At 46.8% G+C, this 21,341-nt stretch overlaps 1 protein-coding gene across 2 annotated transcripts in view; it reads right to left on the bottom strand.

Annotated features, from left to right (window-relative positions):
- The window catches only part of gpr160 (G protein-coupled receptor 160), a 30,431-nt gene extending 10,476 nt beyond the window's left edge, over nt 1-19,955 (bottom strand). For both annotated transcript variants that reach the window (XM_067994905.1, XM_067994906.1), the window contains exon 1: nt 19,731-19,955. The gene's annotated coding sequence lies outside the window, so the exon portion shown is untranslated. The remainder of the gene's footprint in view (nt 1-19,730) is intronic.
- Nucleotides 19,956-21,341: the final 1,386 nt, after the last annotated feature.

Below are 21,341 nucleotides of genomic sequence, written 5' to 3'. Positions count from 1 at the left end.
TTGTGGTGCCTTGACAGCTCAGAGTTGCCCCTTCGTTCGTCAAAGAAGGAAACTATCAGAGCCAGCGGTTAATAGGAACATAGGAACAGGAGTAGGCCATGCAGCCCCTCGTGCCTGCTCTGCCATTTGATAAGATCATGGCTGATCTGTGATCTAACTCCATATACCTGCCTTTGGCCCATATCCCTTAATACCTTTGGTTGCCAAAAAGCTATCTATCTCACATTTAAATTTAGCAATTGAGCTAGTATCAATTGCCATTTGCGGAAGAGAGTTCCAAACTTCTACCACCCTTTGTGTGTAGAAATGTTTTCTAATCTCACTCCTGAAAGGTCTGGCTCTAATTTTTAGACTGTGCTCCCTACTCCGAGAATCCCCAACCAGCGGAAATAGTTTCTCTCTATCCACCCTATCCGTTACCCTTAATATCTTTTAAACTTCGATCAGATCACCCCTTAACCTTCGAAACTCTAGAGAATACAACCCCAATTTGTGTAATCTCTCCTCGTAACTTAACCCTTGAAGTCCGGGTATCATTCTAGTAATCCTACGCTGCACTCCCTCCAAGGCCAATATGTCCTTCCGAAGGTGCGGTGCCCAGAACTGCTCACAGTACTCCAGGTGCGGTCCAACCAGGGTTTTGTATAGCTGCAGCATAACTTCTGCCCCCTTGTACTCTAGTCCTCTAGATATAAAGGCCAACATTCCATTAGCCTTATTGATTATTTTCTGCACCTGTTCATGACACTTCAATGATCTATGTACCTGAACCCCTAAGTCCCTTTGGACATCCACAGTTTTCAACTTTTTACCATTTAGAAAGTACGTTGTTCTATCCTTTTTTGATCCAAAGTGGATGACCTCACATTTGTCTACATTGAATTCCATCTACCACAGTTTTGCCCATTCACCTAATCTATCAATATCCCTTTGTAATTTTATGTTTTCATCTACACTGCTTACAATGCCACCAATCTTTGTGTCATCGGCAAACTTAGATATGAGACTGTCTATGCCTTCATCTAAGTTGTTAATAAATATTGTGAATAATTGAGGCCCCAAGACAGATCCCTGTGGGACTCCACTAGTCACATCCTGCCAATGTGAATACTTACCCATTATCCCTACTCTCTGTCGCCTTTTGCTCAGCCAATTTCCTAACCAAGTCCGTACTTTTCCCTTGATTCCATGGGCTTCTAACTTAGCTAACAGTCTCTTATGTGGGACCTTATCAAATGCCTTCTGGAAGTCCATATAAATAACATCCATTGACATTCCCCTGACCACTACTTTAGTCACCTCTTCAAAAAATTCAATCAGGTTTGTCAGGCACGACATACCTTTCACAAATCCATGCTGGCTCTCCCTGATAAACTGAAAATTCTTAAGGTGTTCAGTCACCCTATCCTTAATTATAGACTCCAGCAATTTCCCCACAACAGATGTTAGGCTAACTGGTCTATAATTCCCCGGTTTCCCTCTCTCTCCTTTCTTAAAAAGCGGAGTGACATGTGCAATATTCCAATCTAGAGGGACAGTTCCTGAATCTAGAGAACTTTGAAAGATTATAGTTAGGGCATTTGCAATCTGCTCACCTACTTCCTGGGATGGAAACCATCTGGTCCTGGTAATTTGTCACTCTTTAGTGCTATTATTTTCTTCATTACTGTTACTTTACTTATGTTAATTTTATCGAGTCCCTAACCCCGATTCAATATTAGTTTTCTTGGGATTTCCGGCATGCTATCCTCTTTTTCTACTGTAAATACTGACACAAAGTAATTGTTCAACATGTCCGCCATTTCCCCATTGTCAATGACAATATCCCCACTTTCAGTTTTTAAGAGGCCAACACTGCTCCTGACCACCCTCTTTTTCCTAATATAACTATAAATGTTCTTCGTATTGGTTTTGATATCCCTTGCAAGTTTCTTTTCATATTCTCTTTTTGTAGCTCTTACTATCTGTTTTGTGACCCTTTGTTGATCTTTGTATCTTTCCCATTCGCCAGGATCTGTGCCATTTTTTGCCTTTTTGTATGTCCTTTCCTTATGTCTTATACTGTCCCTTACCTCTTTAATTGTCCATGGCTTTTTTTTTTGGCAAGTAGAGTTCTTGCCCGTCAGGGGTATAAACCGGTTCTGTATCTCGTCAAATGTTTCTTTAAACATTTCCCACTGATCATCAGTCGTTTTACCCATTAACAGATTTGCCCAGTTTACTGTGGACAGTCTCTGTCTCATCCCATTGAAGTCAGCCTTACTTAATGCAAGTATAATTAAGCAATGAAATTCTTCATTCAGTTGGAACACCTCAAGAAGTTGATGGGTTCAAGCCCCACTCCAGAGACTTGAGCACATAATCTAGGCTGGCATTTCAGTGTGGTACTGAAGGAGTGCTGCACTGTCGGAGGTGCCGTCTCTTGGATGAGATGTTAAACTGAGGCCCTGTCTGCCCCCTCAGCTGGACGTAAGAGCAGGGGAGTTTTTCCTGATGTCCTGGCCAATATTTATCCCTCAACTAGTATCATTAAAACAGATTAGATAGTCATTATAACACTGCTGTTTGTAGGACCTTGCTGTGTGCAAATTGGTTGCTGTATTTCCTACATTACAACAGTGACTACACTTCAAAAGTACTTCATTGATTTTAAAGCATTTGGGACATCATGAGGCCAATATAAACACATCCGTTCTTTCTTTGCAAGACTCAATCTACCATTCCCTGTTCTACTAATAACTGTATTTATGACAATACAGACATAAATTAGATCACCATAATTATAAGCTGTTGCTTGAGGTTTTCGTAGGAAGAGAAAACAGACAGAAGTCTGAAAAGCAGGGGTGGAGTTTCAACAACAACTTGCATTTATATCGCGCTTTCAACATCGTAAAACGCCCCCAAGGTGCTTCACAGGAACAATTTATCAAACAATATTTGACACTGAGCCACATGAGGTATTAGGGCAGGTAAATAAGCAGGTTTTAAGGAGCGTCTCCAAAGAGAAGAGAGAGGTGGAGAGGTAAAGGGAGGGAATTCCAGAGCTTAGGGCCTGGGCAGCTGAAGGCACGGCCACCAGTGGTGGAGCGATGAAAACCGGGGATGCCCTTGGGGCCAGAATTGGAGGAGCGCAGCGATCTCGGAGGGTTGTTGGGCTGGAGGAGGCTACAGAGATAGGAGGGGGCGAGGCCCATGGAGAGATTTGAAAACAAGGATGAGAATTTTTTAATTCGTGGCGTCGCCGGACTGGGAGCCAATGTAGGTCAGTGAGCACAGGGGTGGTGGGCAAACGGGACATGGTGCGAGTTAGGATACCAGCAGCAGAGTTTTGGATGAGCTCAAGTTTACGGAGGGTGCAAGGTGGGAGGCACGGTCAGGATAGCATTGGAATAGTCTAGTCTGGAGGGAACAAAGGCATGGATAAGGGCTTCAGCAGCATATGAGCTGAGACCAGTGGCAATGGGCCACGTTACGGAAAACATTCAAGCACTTGAGAAGGGCAAAGGATAACCTGCCGGGTTCCCATTTAAGAACAAGGGATAATCAAATTTCATTATAAAGTGCAAAGTCCTGTCTAGGTGGTTCATGAACAACACTGTATAAAGTAAGATTGGAACAGTCAGCCAGTGAGCTGAAAGATACGAGAGGATAGGGTTCAGTTCACTCCTGTTATACTGAAATTGTTTAAAGATGATAGCTGAGGGTATTTGGGATTCAATATTTGAGAGGAAAGCTTCAGGAACAAAATAACTGCATAAACTATTTACTCAAATATAATGACTGTTGTAATGTAGACAAACATGGCAGCCAATTTGTGCACAGCAAGGTCCCACAAACAGCAATGAGATAAATGACCAAATAAATTGTTTTAGTAATGTTGGTTGATGAATGAATATTGGCCAGGACACCGGGAGAACTCCCTGCTCTTCTTCAAAATAGTGCCATGGGATCTTTTACGTCCACCCGAGAGGGCCTCGGTTTTAATGTCTCACCCGAAGGACGGCAACTAAGATAGTGCAGCACTCCCTCAGTACTGCACTGAAGTGCCAAGTCTAGATTTTGTGTTCTAGTCTCCAGAGTGGGGTTTGAGACCACGACCTTCTGAATTTCACAATACTTGGGACAGGGTCAATATCCTGAACTCTGGGCAGCCAGAATTCTTACCCTTTTGCCATTCCAGAAGCAGAAGGGGGAGCCCAGCAATTTTGGATCTATTGCGTGCTCCACTGGGACACCTAGAAAATTCCCCTCCTCTTTGAATAATGCCACGCGGTCTTTTACAGACACCTGAGAGGGCAGATGGGGCCTCTGTTTAACGGCTCATCCGAAAGACGGCACTTTCGACAGGGCAGCATTCCCTCAGTATTGGCACTGGGAGCGTCAGGCTGGATTATTGTGCTCAAGTCTCTAGAGTGGGACTTGAACCCGCAACCTTCTGTTATTTTGCTCTTTGACTGACCGTTCAGAGGACTTAGAATCATGCAGCACAGAAGGAGGCCATTCAGCCCATTCTTCTTGTGCCGGCTCTCTGAAAGAGCTACCAATTAGTCCCACCCCTCTGCTCTTTCCTCATAGCCCTACAAATTTTTCCTTTCTAAGTATTTATCCAAGTTCCTTTTGAAAGTTACCACTGAATCTGCTTTCATCACCCTTTAAGGCAGGGTAAGGGCTTTCACTCTTAACGCCCCTGCACTCGTCACCTGACAGCCAAACCCATAATTTCCACCTTTGTCCCAACTCTTAAGTCATGGCCTCAGCTTGACCTCTCACTATCGTGTTGATATTGCTGCGCAAATTGCTGCTGGCAAGTTCTCGGGGGTCCCATTTAGGTTCCTGACACAAGAAGATAGTCATTCTACCACCACACAAACATGCCAATTAAGTTGGTCAGACAGTCGTGTGTAATTAAAGTTTGATACTTTCACAGTGCAAAATGAGAGTCTATTTACTGCTGTAAACAGTGGGCTAGACCTTCAACCTGCTGCCCAGACGTGAAGCTGGAGTGGTGGGTCAGCTGCCCGTTATTAAATCTGCCCAATTTTCTTCTTCTTCTTCTTCAACACACAGCGCACACGCTCCCGAGCTCGGACCGCGCACAGCGCACACGCTCCCGAGCTCGGACCGCGCACAGCGCACACGCTCCCGAGCTCGGACCGCGCACAGCGCTCACGCTCCCGAGCTCGGACCGCGCACAGCGCTCACGCTCCCGAGCTCGGACCGCGCACAGCGCTCACGCTCCCGAGCTCGGACCGCGCACAGCGCACACGCTCCCGAGCTCGGACCGCGCACAGCGCTAACGCTCCCGAGCTCGGACCGCGCACAGCGCTAACGCTCCCGAGCTCGGACCGCGCACAGCGCGAACGCTCCCGAGGCTCTGCAAACATCCCCATCCTCAATGATGGCGGAGTCCAGCACGTGAGTGCAAAAGACAAGGCTGAAGCGTTTGCAACCATCTTCAGCCAGAAGTGCCGAGTGGATGATCCATCTTGGCCTCCTCCCGATATCCCCACCATCACAGAAGCCAGTCTTCAGCCAATTCGATTCACTCCACGTGATATGAAGAAACGGCTGAGTGCACTGGATACAGCAAAGGCTATGGGCCCCGACAACATCCCGGCTGTAGTACTGGAGACTTGTGCTCCAGAACTAGCTGCGCCTCCAGCCAAGCTGTTCCAGTACAGCTACAACACTGGCATCTACCCGACAATGTGGAAAATTGCCCAGGTATGTCCACAAAAAGCAGGACAAATCCAATCCGGCCAATTATTGCCCCATCAGTCCACTCTCAATCATCAGCAAAGTGATGGAAGGTGTTGTCGACAGTGCTATCAAGCGGCACTTACTCACCAATAACCTGCTCACCGATGCTCAGTTTGGTTTCCGCCAGGACCACTCGGCTCCAGACCTCATTACAGCCTTGGTCCAAACATGGACAAAAGAGCTGAATTCCAGAGGTGAGGTGAGAGTGACTGCCCTTGACATCAAGGCAGCATTTGACCGAGTGTGGCACCAAGGAGCCCCAGTAAAATTGCAGTCAATGGGAATCAGGGGGCAAACTCTCCAGTGGCTGGAGTCATACCTTGCACAAAGGAAGATGGTAGTGGTTGTTAGAGGCCAATCATCTCAGCCCCAGGGCATTGCTGCAGGAGTTCCTCAGGGCAGTATCCTAGGCCCAACCATCTTCAGCTGCTTCATCAATGACCTTCCCTCCATCATAAGGTCAGAAATGGGGATGTTTGCTGATGATTGCACAGTGTTCAGTTCCATTTCCAACCCCTCAGATAATGAAGCAGTCCGAGCCCGCATGCAGCAAGATCTGGACAACATCCAAGCTTGGCTGATATGTGGCAAGTAGCATTCATACCAGACAAGTGCCAGGCAATGACCATCTCCAACAAGAGAGAGTCTAACCACCTCCCCTTGACATTCAACGGCATTACCATCGCCGAATCCCCCACCATCAACATCCTGGGGGTCACCATTGACCAGAAACTTAACTGGACCAGCCACATAAATACTATGGCTACAAGAGCAGGTCAGAGGCTGGGTATTCTGCGGCGAGTGACTCACCTCCTGACTCCCCAAAGCCTTTCCACCATCTACAAGGCACAAGTCAGGAGTGTGATGGAATACTCTCCACTTGCCTGGATGAGTGCAGCTCCAACAACACTCAAGAAGCTCGACACCATCCAGGACAAAGCAGCCCACTTGATTGACACCCCATCCACCACCCTAAACATTCACTCCCTTCACCACTGGTGCACTATGGCTGCAGTGTGTACCATCCACAGGATGCACTGCAGCAACTCGCCAAGGCTTCTTCGACAGCACCTCCCAAACCCGCGACCTCTACCACCTAGAAGGACAAGGGCAGCAGGTACATGGGAACAACACCACCTGCACGTTCCCCTCCAAGTCACACACCATCCCGACTTGGAAATATATCGCCGTTCCTTCATCGTCGCTGGGTCAAAATCCTGGAACTCCCTTCCTAACAGCACTGTGGGAGAACCTTCACCACACGGACTGCAGCGGTTCAAGAAGGCGGCTCACCACCATCTTCTCAAGGGCAATTAGGGATGGGCAATAAATGCTGGCCTTGCCAACGAAGCCCACATCCCATGAACAAATAAAAAAAAAGACAACGCACAACAACAACTTGCTTTTATGTAGCGCCTTTAACTTCGTAAAACATCCCAAGTTGGTTCAAGGAGCGTTATCAAACACAAACACTTACCATATTATCTCAGTTTCTTAACTTGGAACAAATGAAGTCCGCCTTTTCGGAATCACACAACCCACATCTAAGCATGGTTGCCAACTCTGGTTGGAACGATCTTGGAGTTCTGATCACATGACATTTGATCATGTGACATTTGATCATGTGCCATTTGATCCCATGACCACCCTGTTGAACGTAAAGGTTTAATGAAATTCCTGTGAACTTCAGGCAGAGACGATCAGCGTAACTGTGCGAATAAACTGAGCCGGACAGAGCAAGAAAGTCGAAAGCTTGATCCCCGCTCTGTGCGAAGTTGGCACATCTCAGCCAGGGTTGCGGTCAGTGCGCTACAAATTAGTTTGGGGGGGGGCAACGTACCCACTCCTTTCCCATCCCGATCTGACCGACTGCAATTTTAAATTGCAGGGAGCAAAGACACACGCCCCAAGCAGGTGGGGTCCTCTTTAAACATGCAGGTCTATAACGAGGGGGCACAGATTTAAGGTGAGAGGGGAGAGATACAAAAGGATCCAGAGGGGCAATTTTTTCACTCAAAGGGTGGTGAGTGTCTGGAACGAGCTGCCAGAGGCAGTAGTAGAGGCGGGTACAATTTTGTCTTTTAAAAAGCATTTGGACAGTTACATGGGGAAGATGGGTATCGAGGGATATGGGCCAAGTGCAGGCAATTGGGACTAGCTTAGTGGTATAAACTGGGCGACATGGACATGTTGGGCCGAAGGGCCTGTTTCCATGTTGTAACTTCTATGATTCTATGATTCTAGGTCGGGTTCTGATGATGTAATCAACTATTTTAGCCTGCGGCCTGAGTGTGGTGACTTGTCCCACCCAGGAAAACCTGACGTGAACAGGAGCCAGAGGAGGCCCAGCGAGGTGAGCTTTTAAAAAATATATATATATATATATATATATTTACCTGAATGTACCTCTGGGCCCCACCTGGAAACCTCGGGCCTCCCCCTGCTTCCCCCATCTCCGATTCCCCTCCAAGAGCATAACACAAAGAACACTCCTTAACCTCCCTCCGAATAGGGTTGCCAACTCTGGGTGGGCGTATTCCTGGAGCTTTCATCACGTGACCTCCAGCCTCCAGCCACCCCGCCCAAGTCAAACAGCCTTTTTGTTTTGCATTTCCAATCTTTCCACAACTAAATTGCAAATGTATTCAAAGAATATGAAAATTTTTTTTAAAAAACGCTCCTTATGAATTTCCTCCCGGGTTTTTGCTCAGAGGGGATTAATCTTTAACTCCTGGAGATTCCAGAGCAATCCTGGAGGGTTGGAAACACGATCTATAATTGTTCACTTAAAATGGAAAGTTACCGACCTGATTCGATAAATTGCTGCGAGAATCCTCTCTTGCCCTTTCCGGCCCAGTTTTGGTTGCTAAATCCCTTCACATCTCATCCACAAGTAGATTCAGGGTCGCACTGTGCTGCCTGGGGTTTGAAAGGGACGTAGCAGAGAAACACCCAACAAACGCAAAGATTTCACCTGCTAGATTTCCTGAATTATTGAACGATCTGAAAGCAATGAGGCTTTCAGAAAACTAAACAAACATTTTCTAATGGACTTTCATCAACCAAGGCCAGCCGTAAATTAGATCATTTCAATTAGCTGCAATCTTAAAAGCATTATGGCAGTCACATGATCACGAGATAGATACGGATGAGGAGAGCACATTTGTAACATGCTGGCCCATCCATCTGGGAAAAAAAATTACTGACTGTAACTCCTCCTCTCACTGCCATCCATACTCCCCTCTCCCCTCCATCCATACTCCCCTCTCCCCTCCATCCATACTCCCCTCTCCCCTCCATCCATACTCCCCTCTCCCCTCCATCCATACTCCCCTCTCCCCTCCATCCATACTCCCCTCTCCCCTCCATCCATACTCCCCTCTCCCCTCCATCCATACTACCCTCTCCCCTCCATCCATACTCCCCTCTCCCCTCCATCCATACTCCCCTCTCCCCTCCATCCATACTCCCTCCTCCCATCCATCCATACTCCCCTCCCCCTCCATCCATACTCCCCTCCCCCTCCATCCATACTCCCCCCTCCTCCCCCCTCCATCCATACTCCCCCCTCCTCCCCCCTCCATCCATACTCCCCCCTCCCCTCCATCCATACTCCCCTCTCCCCTCCATCCATACTCCCCTCCATCCATACTCCCCCCTCCCCTCCATCCATACTCCCCTCTCCCCTCCATCCATACTCCCCTCCATCCATACTCCCCCCTCCCATCCATCGATACTCCCCTCTCCCCTCCATCCATACTCCCCTCTCCCCTCCATCCATACTCCCCCCTCCCCCTCCATCCATACTCCCCCCTCCCCCTCCATCCATACTCCCCCCTCTCCCTCCATCCATACTCCCCCCTCCCCCTCCCCCTCCATCCATACTCCCCCCTCCCCCTCCCCCTCCATCCATACTCCCCCCTCCCCCTCCCCCTCCATCCATACTCACCCCTCCCCCTCCATCCATACTCCCCCCTCCTCCCCCCTCCATCCATACTCCCCCCTCCTCCCCCTCCTCCCCCTCCTCCCCCCTCCATCCATACTCCCCCCTCCATCCATACTCCCCCCTCCTCCCCCCTCCATCCATACTCCCCCCTCCTCCCCCCTCCATCCATACTCCCCCCTCCTCCCCCCTCCATCCATACTCCCCCCTCCTCCCCCCTCCATCCATACTCCCCCCTCCTCCCCCCTCCATCCATACTCCCCCCTCCTCCCCCTCCATCCATCCTCCCCCCTCCTCCCCCTCCATCCATACTCCCCCCTCCCCTCCATCCATACTCCCCTCTCCCCTCCATCCATACTCCCCTCTCCCCTCCATCCATACTCCCCTCTCCCCTCCATCCATACTCCCCTCTCCCCTCCATCCATACTCCCCCCTCCTCCCCCCTCCATCCATACTCCCCCCTCCTCCCCCCTCCATCCATACTCCCCCCTCCCCTCCATCCATACTCCCCCTCCCCTCCATCCATACTCCCCCCTCCCCTCCATCCATACTCCCCCCTCCCCTCCATCCATACTCCCCCCTCCCCTCCATCCATACTCCCCCCTCCCCTCCATCCATACTCCCCCCTCCCCTCCATCCATACTCCCCCCTCCCTCTACCCATACTCCCCCCTCCCCTCCATCCATACTCCCCCCTCCCCTCCATCCATACTCCCCTCTCCCCTCCATCCATACTCCCCTCTCCCCTCCATCCATACTCCCCCCTCCCCTCTCTCCACCATCCTTACTCCTCTCTCCACTCCATCCATACTCCCCCCTCCTCTCCCTCCATCCATACTCCCCCTCACCCCTCCATCCATACTCCCCATACTCCCCCCTCCCCATACTCCCCCCCCCCTCCCTCCCTCCCTACCCATACTCCCCCCTCCCTCCCTACCCATACTCCCCCCTCCCTCCCTACCCATACTCCCCCCTCCCTCCCTACCCATACTCCCCCCTCCCTCCCTACCCATACTCCCCCCTCCTTCCCTACCCATACTCCCCCCCCTCCCTCTACCCATACTCCCCCCCCTCCCTCTACCCATACTCCCCCCCCTCCCTCTACCCATACTCCCCCCCCTCCCTCTACCCATACTCCCCCCCCTCCCTCTACCCATACTCCCCCCCCCTCCCTCTACCCATACTCCCCCCCTCTCCACTCCATCCATACTCCCCCCTCCTCTCCCTCCATCCATACTCCCCCTCACCCCTCCATCCATACTCCCCCTTCCCTCTCCCCTCAATCCATACTCCCCCACCCCTCTCCCTTCCATACAAACAGCCCCTCCCCTCCAACCATATTCCCCCCACCCCCTTTCCCCATCCATACTCCGCTCTCCCTCTCCCTCCATCCGTACTCCACCCTCCTCTCCCTCCATCCGTACTCCCCCCTCTTCTGCCTCCATCCGTACTCCCCCCTCTTCTGCCTCCATCCATACTCCCCCCTCCTCTCCCTCCATCTGTACTCCCCCCTCCTTGCGGTCTTTGTATAATGTAGGCAGGAACTCCTGTCCTCGCAACAGTTCCCATCTACAGTGTACAAAGGCTGCAACCGTGGTGGGAGCAGATTGAGATGAGACAGGGACATGTCCTGGTGCATTAACCAATGGATTTGCGAGGCGTGGGTGGACAGGACGGGGGAGGAAGGAGGGAGGTGGGGGTGGAGGATAGTCATGGCACAGCGCAAACACTCCAAGTTCACACAACGCACAGTGCTAACACTCCCGAGTTCAGACAACGCACAGTGCTAACACTCCCGAGTTCAGACAACGCACGGCGCTAACACTCCAAGTTCAGACAACGCACAGTGCTAACACTCCCGAGTTCAGACAACGCACAGTGCTAACACTCCCGAGTTCAGACAACGCACGGCGCTAACACTCCAAGTTCAGACAACGCACAGTGCTAACACTCCCGAGTTCAGACAACGCACGGCGCTAACACTCCAAGTTCAGACAACGCACAGTGCAAACACTCCCGAGTTTACAGAACGCACAGTGCAAACACTCCCGAGTTTACAGAACGCACAGCGCAAACACTCCCGAGTTCACAGAACGCACAGCGCTAAGTGAGTTGACATAACTGGAGACCCTTTTGCACATGTGCAACAACAAGTGCAGGGAAAGCCCTCCTTGGAAGGCCAGGCGCATGCGCAGAACAATTACATCATCGGGTTGCCCGGAAACCAGAGGTTCGCACACGGTGTCACTAATCACTGCGGAGCAAATGACACATTCCAAGTAGAATGCTGGGTGAGTGGTGACCAATTACACCTCCCATTTCCCTGCGTTGTCTGTACAGCCATGCACTAGCGGACACATTGCCGGCAAACGCAGCCCTCAGTAGGTGAAACTCAGGATCCCTTGAGCTAGACACACAAACCCCAAACTAACAGGCTGTGACCTGACATTCGCAGGAATGGCATCCTAGGAATGTTGTTCACTGTGGCTATAGATTGCAGCTACCTTGCAATTATAGTTTCATTAAAAAAAACTGAAGAATGTATCCAGTTCAGTTTTTACCCTAAACCTGATTTATACTATTTGTCTCCATATATCTCTATAGGCACACATGGTAAGAGAGGATATAGGTAATGGGGAGCAATCAGCAGAGATGCTAAGGTTAGAATTAAGGAAAAAGAGAGGACTTACAACTGTAATGGGAGTTGTGTCTAGGCCTCCTGATGGCAGCAATGAAATGGCAGAATGTATTAATTCAGAGATTAGAGGTTTGTAGCAAAAGCAGAGTTGTTTTAATGGGAGACTTTAATTTTCATATAGATTGGGAAGAGCAGAATAGCTTAAGTCAGAAAGTAGCGAATTTCATGAGTGCATTCAAGATAGTTTTTCTGGAACAATATGTTCTAGAACCAACAAGAGGGCAGGCCAAACTGGATTTATTAATGAGTAATGAGCCAGACCTAGTTAATAATCTAACAGTGATCATAATATGATCGAATTCAATGGTAGTATTGGGATAATTCCCTCCTTATCCTTTTAACAGATTTGTAAAGCTAAAGACAGTAATATGTCTGAGAATTAACTTCATTTATTCTTGTTTCAAAACATTCAACATTTAACATTTCATACAGAATAGTACACATTTAACCCCCCCATCTGAAACCATCTGTGCAGGGAACTCCTAGTGGTAAATCGCGAGAATGGCTTTCCTAAGCCCATTCACGTATCTGGCCTAGTCGGCAAAGCAAAGTTCCTACTGAGTCAAATGTTGAAGCTCTTTTTATGCCATTTTTTACTTCCTGCTGGATGCAACTCTATCGGTTGTTTTATGACTCCCGGTTCTCTGAAAAACAGATATCTAGTCAGGGATGAGAGGCCTCATGTCTTTTCATACGATACTGTTACTTCCTATCATTGCTGTTCCTGATCCGTAGTTTTGTTGTACAAACCTTTGATGCGTGCTGTATAGCAACATATTGTCTTTTATATTGCAGTAATCTCTCTTACACTCCGCCCTGCTGTGATCAAAAGCCTTTGTTTTAAAACCCTATGTGTTTTAATCCGAACAACCCTTTTAGCTCCACATTATCCACCTAGTTTATTTATTTAGTAATCTGTACGTGCCTATCCTGTTCTGTATAAAAGTAACGTGAAAACATATCTACATTCTCACAGTTGGGTTTGAAAAGGAGGAATTTAAAACAGTAACTAAGATTCTAGATTTTGGTAAGGCTAACTTTAACGAATGAGGCAGAGACTGACGACAGCAAACTGGTCAAAATTGTTATCGGGTAAAAGTACAGATGAACAGTGGGAGGTGTTCAAAAAAGAGTTTAGCTTAATACAGGACCAATATATACCCCTAAGGGGCAAAAGCCTTACTTACCAAATAAAACAGCCATGATTGACAAAAGAGATGAGAGATAACATAAAGCTAAAGGAAAGAGCCTACAAAAGTGCAAAGAATAGTGTAGATCCAGGGGATTGGGAGAGATATAAAGAACAGCAAAGATAAGACAAAAAAGTTATTAAACGCTGCAAAAAGGGAATACAAAAAGAAACTTGCGACGAATATCAAGATTAACTCAAAAAGTTTGTACAATTATATTAGAAGAAAAAGGGTAGTTAAGGGTAGTGTGGGCCTATTAAAAACAAATGTGGGTAATATTGCAAATGAAAATAAGGAAATGGCAGACTTGTTGAATAATTACTTTGTGTCAGTCTTCACAGTAGAGGACGAGGATAATATAACCGACATTGCAGGGAAACTAATGTCGAATCAAGGACTGGAACTCACTAAAGTTAACGTAAGCAAGAAAACAGTATTAGAAAAAATAATGGCACTAAAGACTGACAAATCCCCTGGTTTTAAAGGAAGTAGGTGAGAAAATTGCAGATGCTTTAGCCATAATTTTCCAAAGCTCTCTCGATTCAGGAATTGCAAGTGTAACTCCATTATTTGAGTAACTAGGGAGAGAATAGGGCCTCTTAAGGATCAACAAGGTCATCTATGTGCGGAACCACAAGAGATGGGTGAGATCCTGAATGAATATTTCACATCGGTATTTACGGTTGAGAAAGGCATGGATGTTAGGGAACTTCGTGAAATAAATAGTGATGTCTTGAGGAGTGTACATATTACAGAGAGGGAGGTGCTGGAAGTCTTAACGCGCATCAAGGTAGATAAATCTCCGGGACCTGATGAAATGTATCCCAGGACGTTATGGGAGGTTAGGGAGGAAATTGCGGGTCCCCTAGCAGAGATATTTGAATCATCGACAGCTGCAGGTGAGGTGCCTGAAGATTGGAGGGTAGCAAATGTTGTGCCTTTGTTTAAGAAGGGCGGCAGGGAAAAGCCTGGGAACTACAGACCGGTGAGCCTGACATCTGTAGTGGGTAAGTTATTAGAGGGTATTCTGAGAGACAGGATCTACAGGCATTTGGAGAGGCAGGGACTGATTAGGAACAGTCAGCATGGTTTTGTGAGAGGAAAATCATGTCTCACGAATTTGATTGAGTTTTTTAAAGGGGTAACCAAGAAGATAGATGAGGGCTGTGCAGTGGACGTGGTCTACATGGACTTTAGCAAAGCCTTTGACAAGGTACCGCATGGTAGGTTGTTACATAAGGTTAAATCTCACGGGATCCAAGATGAGGTAGCCAATTGGATACAAAATTGGCTTGACGACAGAAGACAGAGGGTGGTTGTCGAGGGTTGTTTTTCAAACTGGAGGCCTGTGACCAGCGGTGTGCCTGAGGGATCGGTGCTGGGTCTGCTGTTATTTGTTATTTATATTAATGATTTGGATGAGAATTTAGGAGGCATGGTTAGTAAGTTTGCAGATGACACCAAGATTGGTGGCATTGTTGACAGTGAAGAAGGTTATCTAGGATTGCAACGGGATCTTGATCAATTGGGCCAGTGGGCCGATGAATGGCAGATGGAGTTTAATTTAGATAAATGTGAGGTGATGCATTTTGGTAGATCGAATCGGGCCAGGACCTACTCCGTTAATGGTAGGGCGTTGGGGAGAGTTATAGAACAAAGAGATCTGGGAGTACAGGTTCATAGCTCCTTGAAAGTGGAGTCACAGGTGGATAGGGTGGTGAAGAAGGCATTCGGCATGCTTGGTTTCATTGGTCAGAACATTGAATACAGGAGTTGGGATGTCTTGTTGAAGTTGTACAAGACATTAGTAAGGCCACACTTGGAATACTGTGTACAGTTCTGGTCACCCTACTATAGAAAGGATGATATTAAACTAGAAAGAGTGCAGAAAAGATTTACTAGGATGCTACCGGGACTTGATGGTTTGACTTATAGGGAGAGGTTAGATAGACGGGGACTTTTTTCCCTGGAGAGTAGGAGGTTAAGGGGTGATCTTATACAAGTCTATAAAATAATGAGGGGCATAGATAAGGTAGATAGTCAAAATCTTTTCCCAAAGGTAGGGGAGTCTATAACGAGGGGGCATAGATTTAAGGTGAGAGGGGAGAGATACAAAAGTGTCCAGAGGGGCAATTTTTTCACTCAAAGGGTGGTGAGAGTCTGGAACGAGCTGCCAGAGGCAGTAGTAGAGGCGGGTACAATTTTGTCTTTTAAAAAGCATTTGGACAGTTACATGGGTAAGATGGGTATAGAGGGATATGGGCCAAGTGCAGGCAATTGGGACTAGCTTAGTGGTATAAACTGGGCGACATGGACATGTTGGGCCGAAGGGCCTGTTTACATGTTGTAAACTTCTATGATTCTAAAGGTAAGAGAAAGTGTTGCGACATGGATGAGGGGAAGAGAAACAGTGTGAAGACTGATATGGTTGAATAGCCACCCAATCAGAGGGAAACGAGACAACAGATGACCAATACTGGTATAAATCATAGGGAGTTCCTCAGAACAAACAAGTCAAAACATGTCAATTGACATTCTATTGTGTCGATGCAAATGGTGTCACTTGAGAATGAGGAGTTTGACCATCTCTGTCTTATCAAACAAAGGAAACAAAGATAGTCCTGTTGACTGTTGAATTACTTTGGGCGACTTTGACCTTGTTACTTGATAAACAACCAACAAAGACAGTCAGTCTAGGGAAAGATCAATCAAGTACAGGAAAGTCACACTTCACTCTCAACAAGGACAGTGTAATCTGCATAAGGTCAATGAATGGGAGGAATGTCACACATGCTTTGAGTGAATAAAGACACAGCAATCTTTGTGGAGAAATGGCCATTTCAAAGCCAGTTGTTTTTAAATAGTGTTTGGCAAACAGATGCTCAGTCTGTGTGCGTTAAATAGGTTTTGGTGGGCGTTTCCAAAGTATGAGGAAAAGTGGCATAAAAAGACCACACTTTTGGCTGTTAGTGGGAACAATACTGAAGGTGATGTCTCTACTGTATCCAAAGACAGGCTGGAATTAAAGAACACATATCTATGTTTGATTGTACTCTGTTTGTTCAACTGCTCTTCATGCCGAACTTAATAAAGGATAGACTTTCTTTTAATTGGATGAAGACTACCGTATTCTGTATAATACACGTATTCTTTATCAAAGAGAAATCAGGAAATGATAGACCTGTTAGTCTAACTTCTGTTGTGGGTAGGTTATTGGAACCTATAATTAAGGACAGAGTGACTGAGCACTTAGAGAAAGTTGAGCTGATTAGAGAGAGTCAACATGGATTTGTAAAGGGTAGGTCATGTCTAATGAACCTAATTGAATTTTTTGAGGAAGTTACAAAAGCAATAGACAGGGATGTAGTTATTATGGACTTCCAGAAGGCATTTGATAAGGTTCCACATAAGAGACTGTTAGCTAAATTAAAGCTCATGGAATTGAAGACAAATTATTGATCTGGTTAGGAGATTGATTAGGGGGTAGAAGACAGAGGGTGGGGATAATGGGTATGTACTCGAATTGGAAGGCAGTGACTAGTGATGTCCTACAAGGATCTGTGCTGGGGCCTCGGCTATTCACTATATTTATTAATGACTTAGATAACACAAGAGAGAGCCATATATCCAAGATTGCCAATGATGCAAAGATAGGTGGCATAGTAAGTATTGTAGACGGGAGCATAAAAATGCAAAGAGACATTGATAGATTAAGTGAGTGAGCAAAACCTTGGCAGATGGATTTCAACGCAGGTAAGTGTGAAGTCATCCATTTTGGACCAAAAAAAGGATCGATCCGAGTAATTTTTAAATGGTGAAAAGCTCAGAATAGTGGAGGTCCAAAGAGATTTGGGGGTCAGTGTACACAGATTACTAAAATGTAGTAGTCAGGTATGAAAAATAATCAAAAAGTCTAATGGAATGTTAGCCTTTATAACTAGAGGGCTAGAACATAAAGGGGAGGAAGTTTTGCTACAGCTATACAAAGCCCTGGTTAGACCACATCTGAAGCATTGTGTACACTTCTGGGCACTGCAGCTTAGAAAGGATATACTGGCCTTAGGAGGAGTGCAGTGCAGATTCACAAGGGCTCCAAGGGTTAGATTGTGAAGAGAGATTATATAAACTAGGCTTGCATTCCTTGGAATATAAAAGGGTGAGGGGTGATTTGATTGAGGTTTTTAGGATTTTGAAAGGAATTGATAGGGTAGATAGAGAGAAACATTTTCCGCTGGTGGGGATGTCTAGGACAGGGGGACATGACATTATAATCGGAGCCAGGCCATGCAGAGAAGTTAGGAAACACTTCTTCACCCAAAGGGTGGTAGAAGTGTGGAATTCGCTCCCACAGAAAGCAGTAGATGCTAGCTCAATTAATAATTTTAAATCTGAGATCAATAGATTTTTGCTAGCCAAGGGTATTAAGAGATATGGAGGCAAGACGAGTGGATGTAATTAGGATACAGATCACCCATGATCTCATTAAATGGTGGAACAGGCTCGAGGGGCTGAATGGCCCACTCCTGTTCATATGTTCCTATATCTTGCCAATCTCCTACTTAGAGAGTGTGACTGTTCTCTGTCTTTTAGAGGAGAGGCGTTGGAGGAGGTCAACTGTGTCAAAAGCTGCAGACAAGTTGAGAAGGATGAGAAGGGATAGTGTACCATGGTCACAATCGAATAGGATGTCTTTTCTGACTTTGATGAGGGCCGTTTCAGTGCTGTGGCAGGGGCGGAAACCTGATTGGAGAGGTTCAAACATGGAGTTGCAAGAAAGATGGGCATGGATTTGGGAGGTGACAACATGTTCAAGGACTTTGGAGAAGAAAGGGAGGTTGTAGATGGGGTGGTAGTTTGCAAGGGCAAATGGGTCAAGGGTGGGTTTTTTGAGGAGGGGGTGATGATGGCAGATTTGAAGGGGAGGGGGACAGTACCCATGGAGAGGGAAACGTTAACAATATCAGATAACACGCGGGCCAGGAAGGGAAGTTGGGTGGTCAGCGGTTTGGTGGGAATAGGGTCGAGGGAGCAGGAGGTGGGTCTCATGATCAAGATAAGACCGGAGAGGACATGACGGGAAATAGGAGAGAAACTAGAGAAAGATGCAAGTTCAGGGCTAGGGCAGGGGGGAAACCATAGGGGAAGTTTGCCTTGGTGGGCTGTGGGAAGGGAGGGAAGCGGCAGAGGCAGCTGAACGGATGGTCTCAATCTTAGTGACAAAGAAGTCCATGAGCTCCTCGCACTTGTTTTTGGAGGTGAGGGTGGCGGAGGCAGGGGAGAGGGGTTTAAGAAGACGGTTTGTAGTGAAAAAGAGAAGCCAGGGGCTATGTTTGCATTCCAGGATGATCCTGGAATAGTCAGCAGTTTTGGCAGATGAGATCAGGACCTGATAGTGCTTTATGTGGCCCAGCCCAGATCTGGTGATAACTGGCTAAACCAATTGTCCGCCATGAACGTTCAAGTCTGCGTCACTTGGACTTAAGGGAGCAGAGATGGGGGCTGTACTAGGGGGAATGATCAGGGTGAGAAGGAGTAATGATTTTAAAGGGAATAAGGGCATCAAAGGTGGAGGTGAGGGAGTGATTGAGCAGATCGGCGGCTGCAGAAATGCCATGTTGAATGGAGGGCCAAAGGCTAGACACTTGGGAGTTTGTAACGGTCTGAAAGGGCAGTGGAAGCAGATTCAGTAGTAATTTTGAAAAGGGAATTGGATAGATAATTGAAAAGGAAAAATTTGCAGGGCTATGGGGAAAGGGCAAGGTGGGTGGAGGGACTAATTAGATAGCTCTTTCAAAGAACCAGCACAGTCTCGATGGGCCAAATGGCCTCCTTCTGTGCTGTATCATTCTATAATTCTGTAGAGTTTTTACTTCAGCTGCTTTGTTAACTGACATTCTGTATTTACACACGTTGATTTTTCACATCACCAGCCAATAATGTGCCCTGATAAAATTCACCCTTCACAGCCCTGTAAGTAGCACCACAAACATTTTTTTGGTTTCTAGTCCTTCACGATAATAGGACGCTAGGTCATTGTTCTCATTGAAAATAACGTATTAACAGGAATCAAAACAAACATCAAAGAAAAATCTTACTCTTTAGAATACAATGTGTTCCACTCTGTTTAAATAAATTCTTACCTTAGCTTAAAGTCACTCAGCTGGGTCCAAGTCTCTTCAACATTCCCTTCCTGTGAACAGCAGCCACTTTCCACCCAAATGAACCAAAAATACACCTCTCACCGTCTGGCACACTTAACGATTGAGCACTTTGATTTGTAAACACAAAGTGGGTGGGGAGAGGGAGAGGGAGAAAAACAAAAGGATGAAGGAGGAGACGAGGTACATTCTCCACTCCCCTCCAAAAAAACAGGCCTAACGCCCAGGCCATGGGTGTGACCCTCATCTCAAACACTGACAAGTTTACAGGATGACTAATAGCACACAAGAAAAACCATAATTGTTTTATGTGACTTTTATCTGCTGGTTGCCAAGGTTAAGCAATTCATGCCACTCCACTCTCCCTCTGTAAATTAGTAAACAAGTATTGTTTTTGTGATTGCATTTGCTGTACAATTTCTGCATGAAAGTGCATTTTATTGCAAAACAGACCACAGCTGACAAAAGTGTACATTCCGAATGTTTTGGAATCCATCATTGTGCTTCAGGGTTTCTCGACCAAGCTACTGAGAAATCCACATGACCAGCAAAGGGATGGGCACCAGGGTGTAGCATTAGAAAGGAGAAACAAGGTGCATAAAGGATTGGGAGAGACAGATAGCACTAGAGTAAGAAATAGTGCAGTATTGGGTGGGATCAGACTGAGAGAGAATACGAGACGGTCTAAGATAGATTTAGAGTGCAAGTTTTTTTTTTATTCGTTCATGGGATGTGGGCATCGCTGGCAAGGCCAGCATTTATTGCCCATCCCTAATTGCCCTTGAGAAGGTGATGGTGACAACTGAGTGGCTTGCTGGGCCATTTCAGAGGGCGATTAAGAATCAACCACATTGCTGTGGGTCTGGAGTCACATATAGGCCAGACTGGGTAAGGACGGCAGGTTTCCTTCCCTAAAGGACGCACGAAGCATGGTAAATAAGGTCGGTGAGCTGCAGGCGCAAATAGCCACACGGGAATATGATGTAGTAGCGATAATGGAGACCTGGCTCAAAAAAGGGGCAGGATTGGGTACTAAGTATTCCTGGATACAAGGTTTTCAGGAAAGATGAGGAAGGAAATAAAGAAGGGGGGAGGTGGCAGTATTGATTAAGGAGAATATTGCAGTGCTAGAGAGAGAGGATGTCCTGGAGGGGTCAAGGACAGAATCTATTTGGTTAGAGTTAAGAACAATAGAGGCGCCATTACACTATTGGGTGTATTCTATAGGCCACTAATTAGTGGGAAGGATATAGAGGAGCAAATTTGCAGGGAAATTACAGAGAGGTGCAAGAACTGTAGAGTAGTGATAATGGGGGACTTCAACTATCCTAATATAGACTGGGATAGTAATAGAGTAAAGGGCAAAGAGGGGGAGGAATTTCTGAGGTGTGTTCAGGAGAACTTTCTTGATCAGTGTGTTTCTGGCCCATTGTGGAAGGAGGCATTGCTGGATCTAGTTCTGGGGAATGAGGTGGAGCAAGTGTCAGTGGGGGAACATTCAGGGAACAGTGATCACTGTATCATAAGGTTTAGATTAGTTATGGAAAAGGACAAGGAGCAATCTAGAGTAAAAATACTTAATTTGAGGAGGGC

Source organism: Heptranchias perlo, chromosome 13 (genome assembly GCF_035084215.1).
Source record: "Heptranchias perlo isolate sHepPer1 chromosome 13, sHepPer1.hap1, whole genome shotgun sequence".
Lineage (NCBI taxonomy): Eukaryota > Metazoa > Chordata > Chondrichthyes > Hexanchiformes > Hexanchidae > Heptranchias > Heptranchias perlo.
Note: the sequence above shows the minus strand (reverse complement) of the source record. Positions and strands in the feature narration are given on the sequence as shown.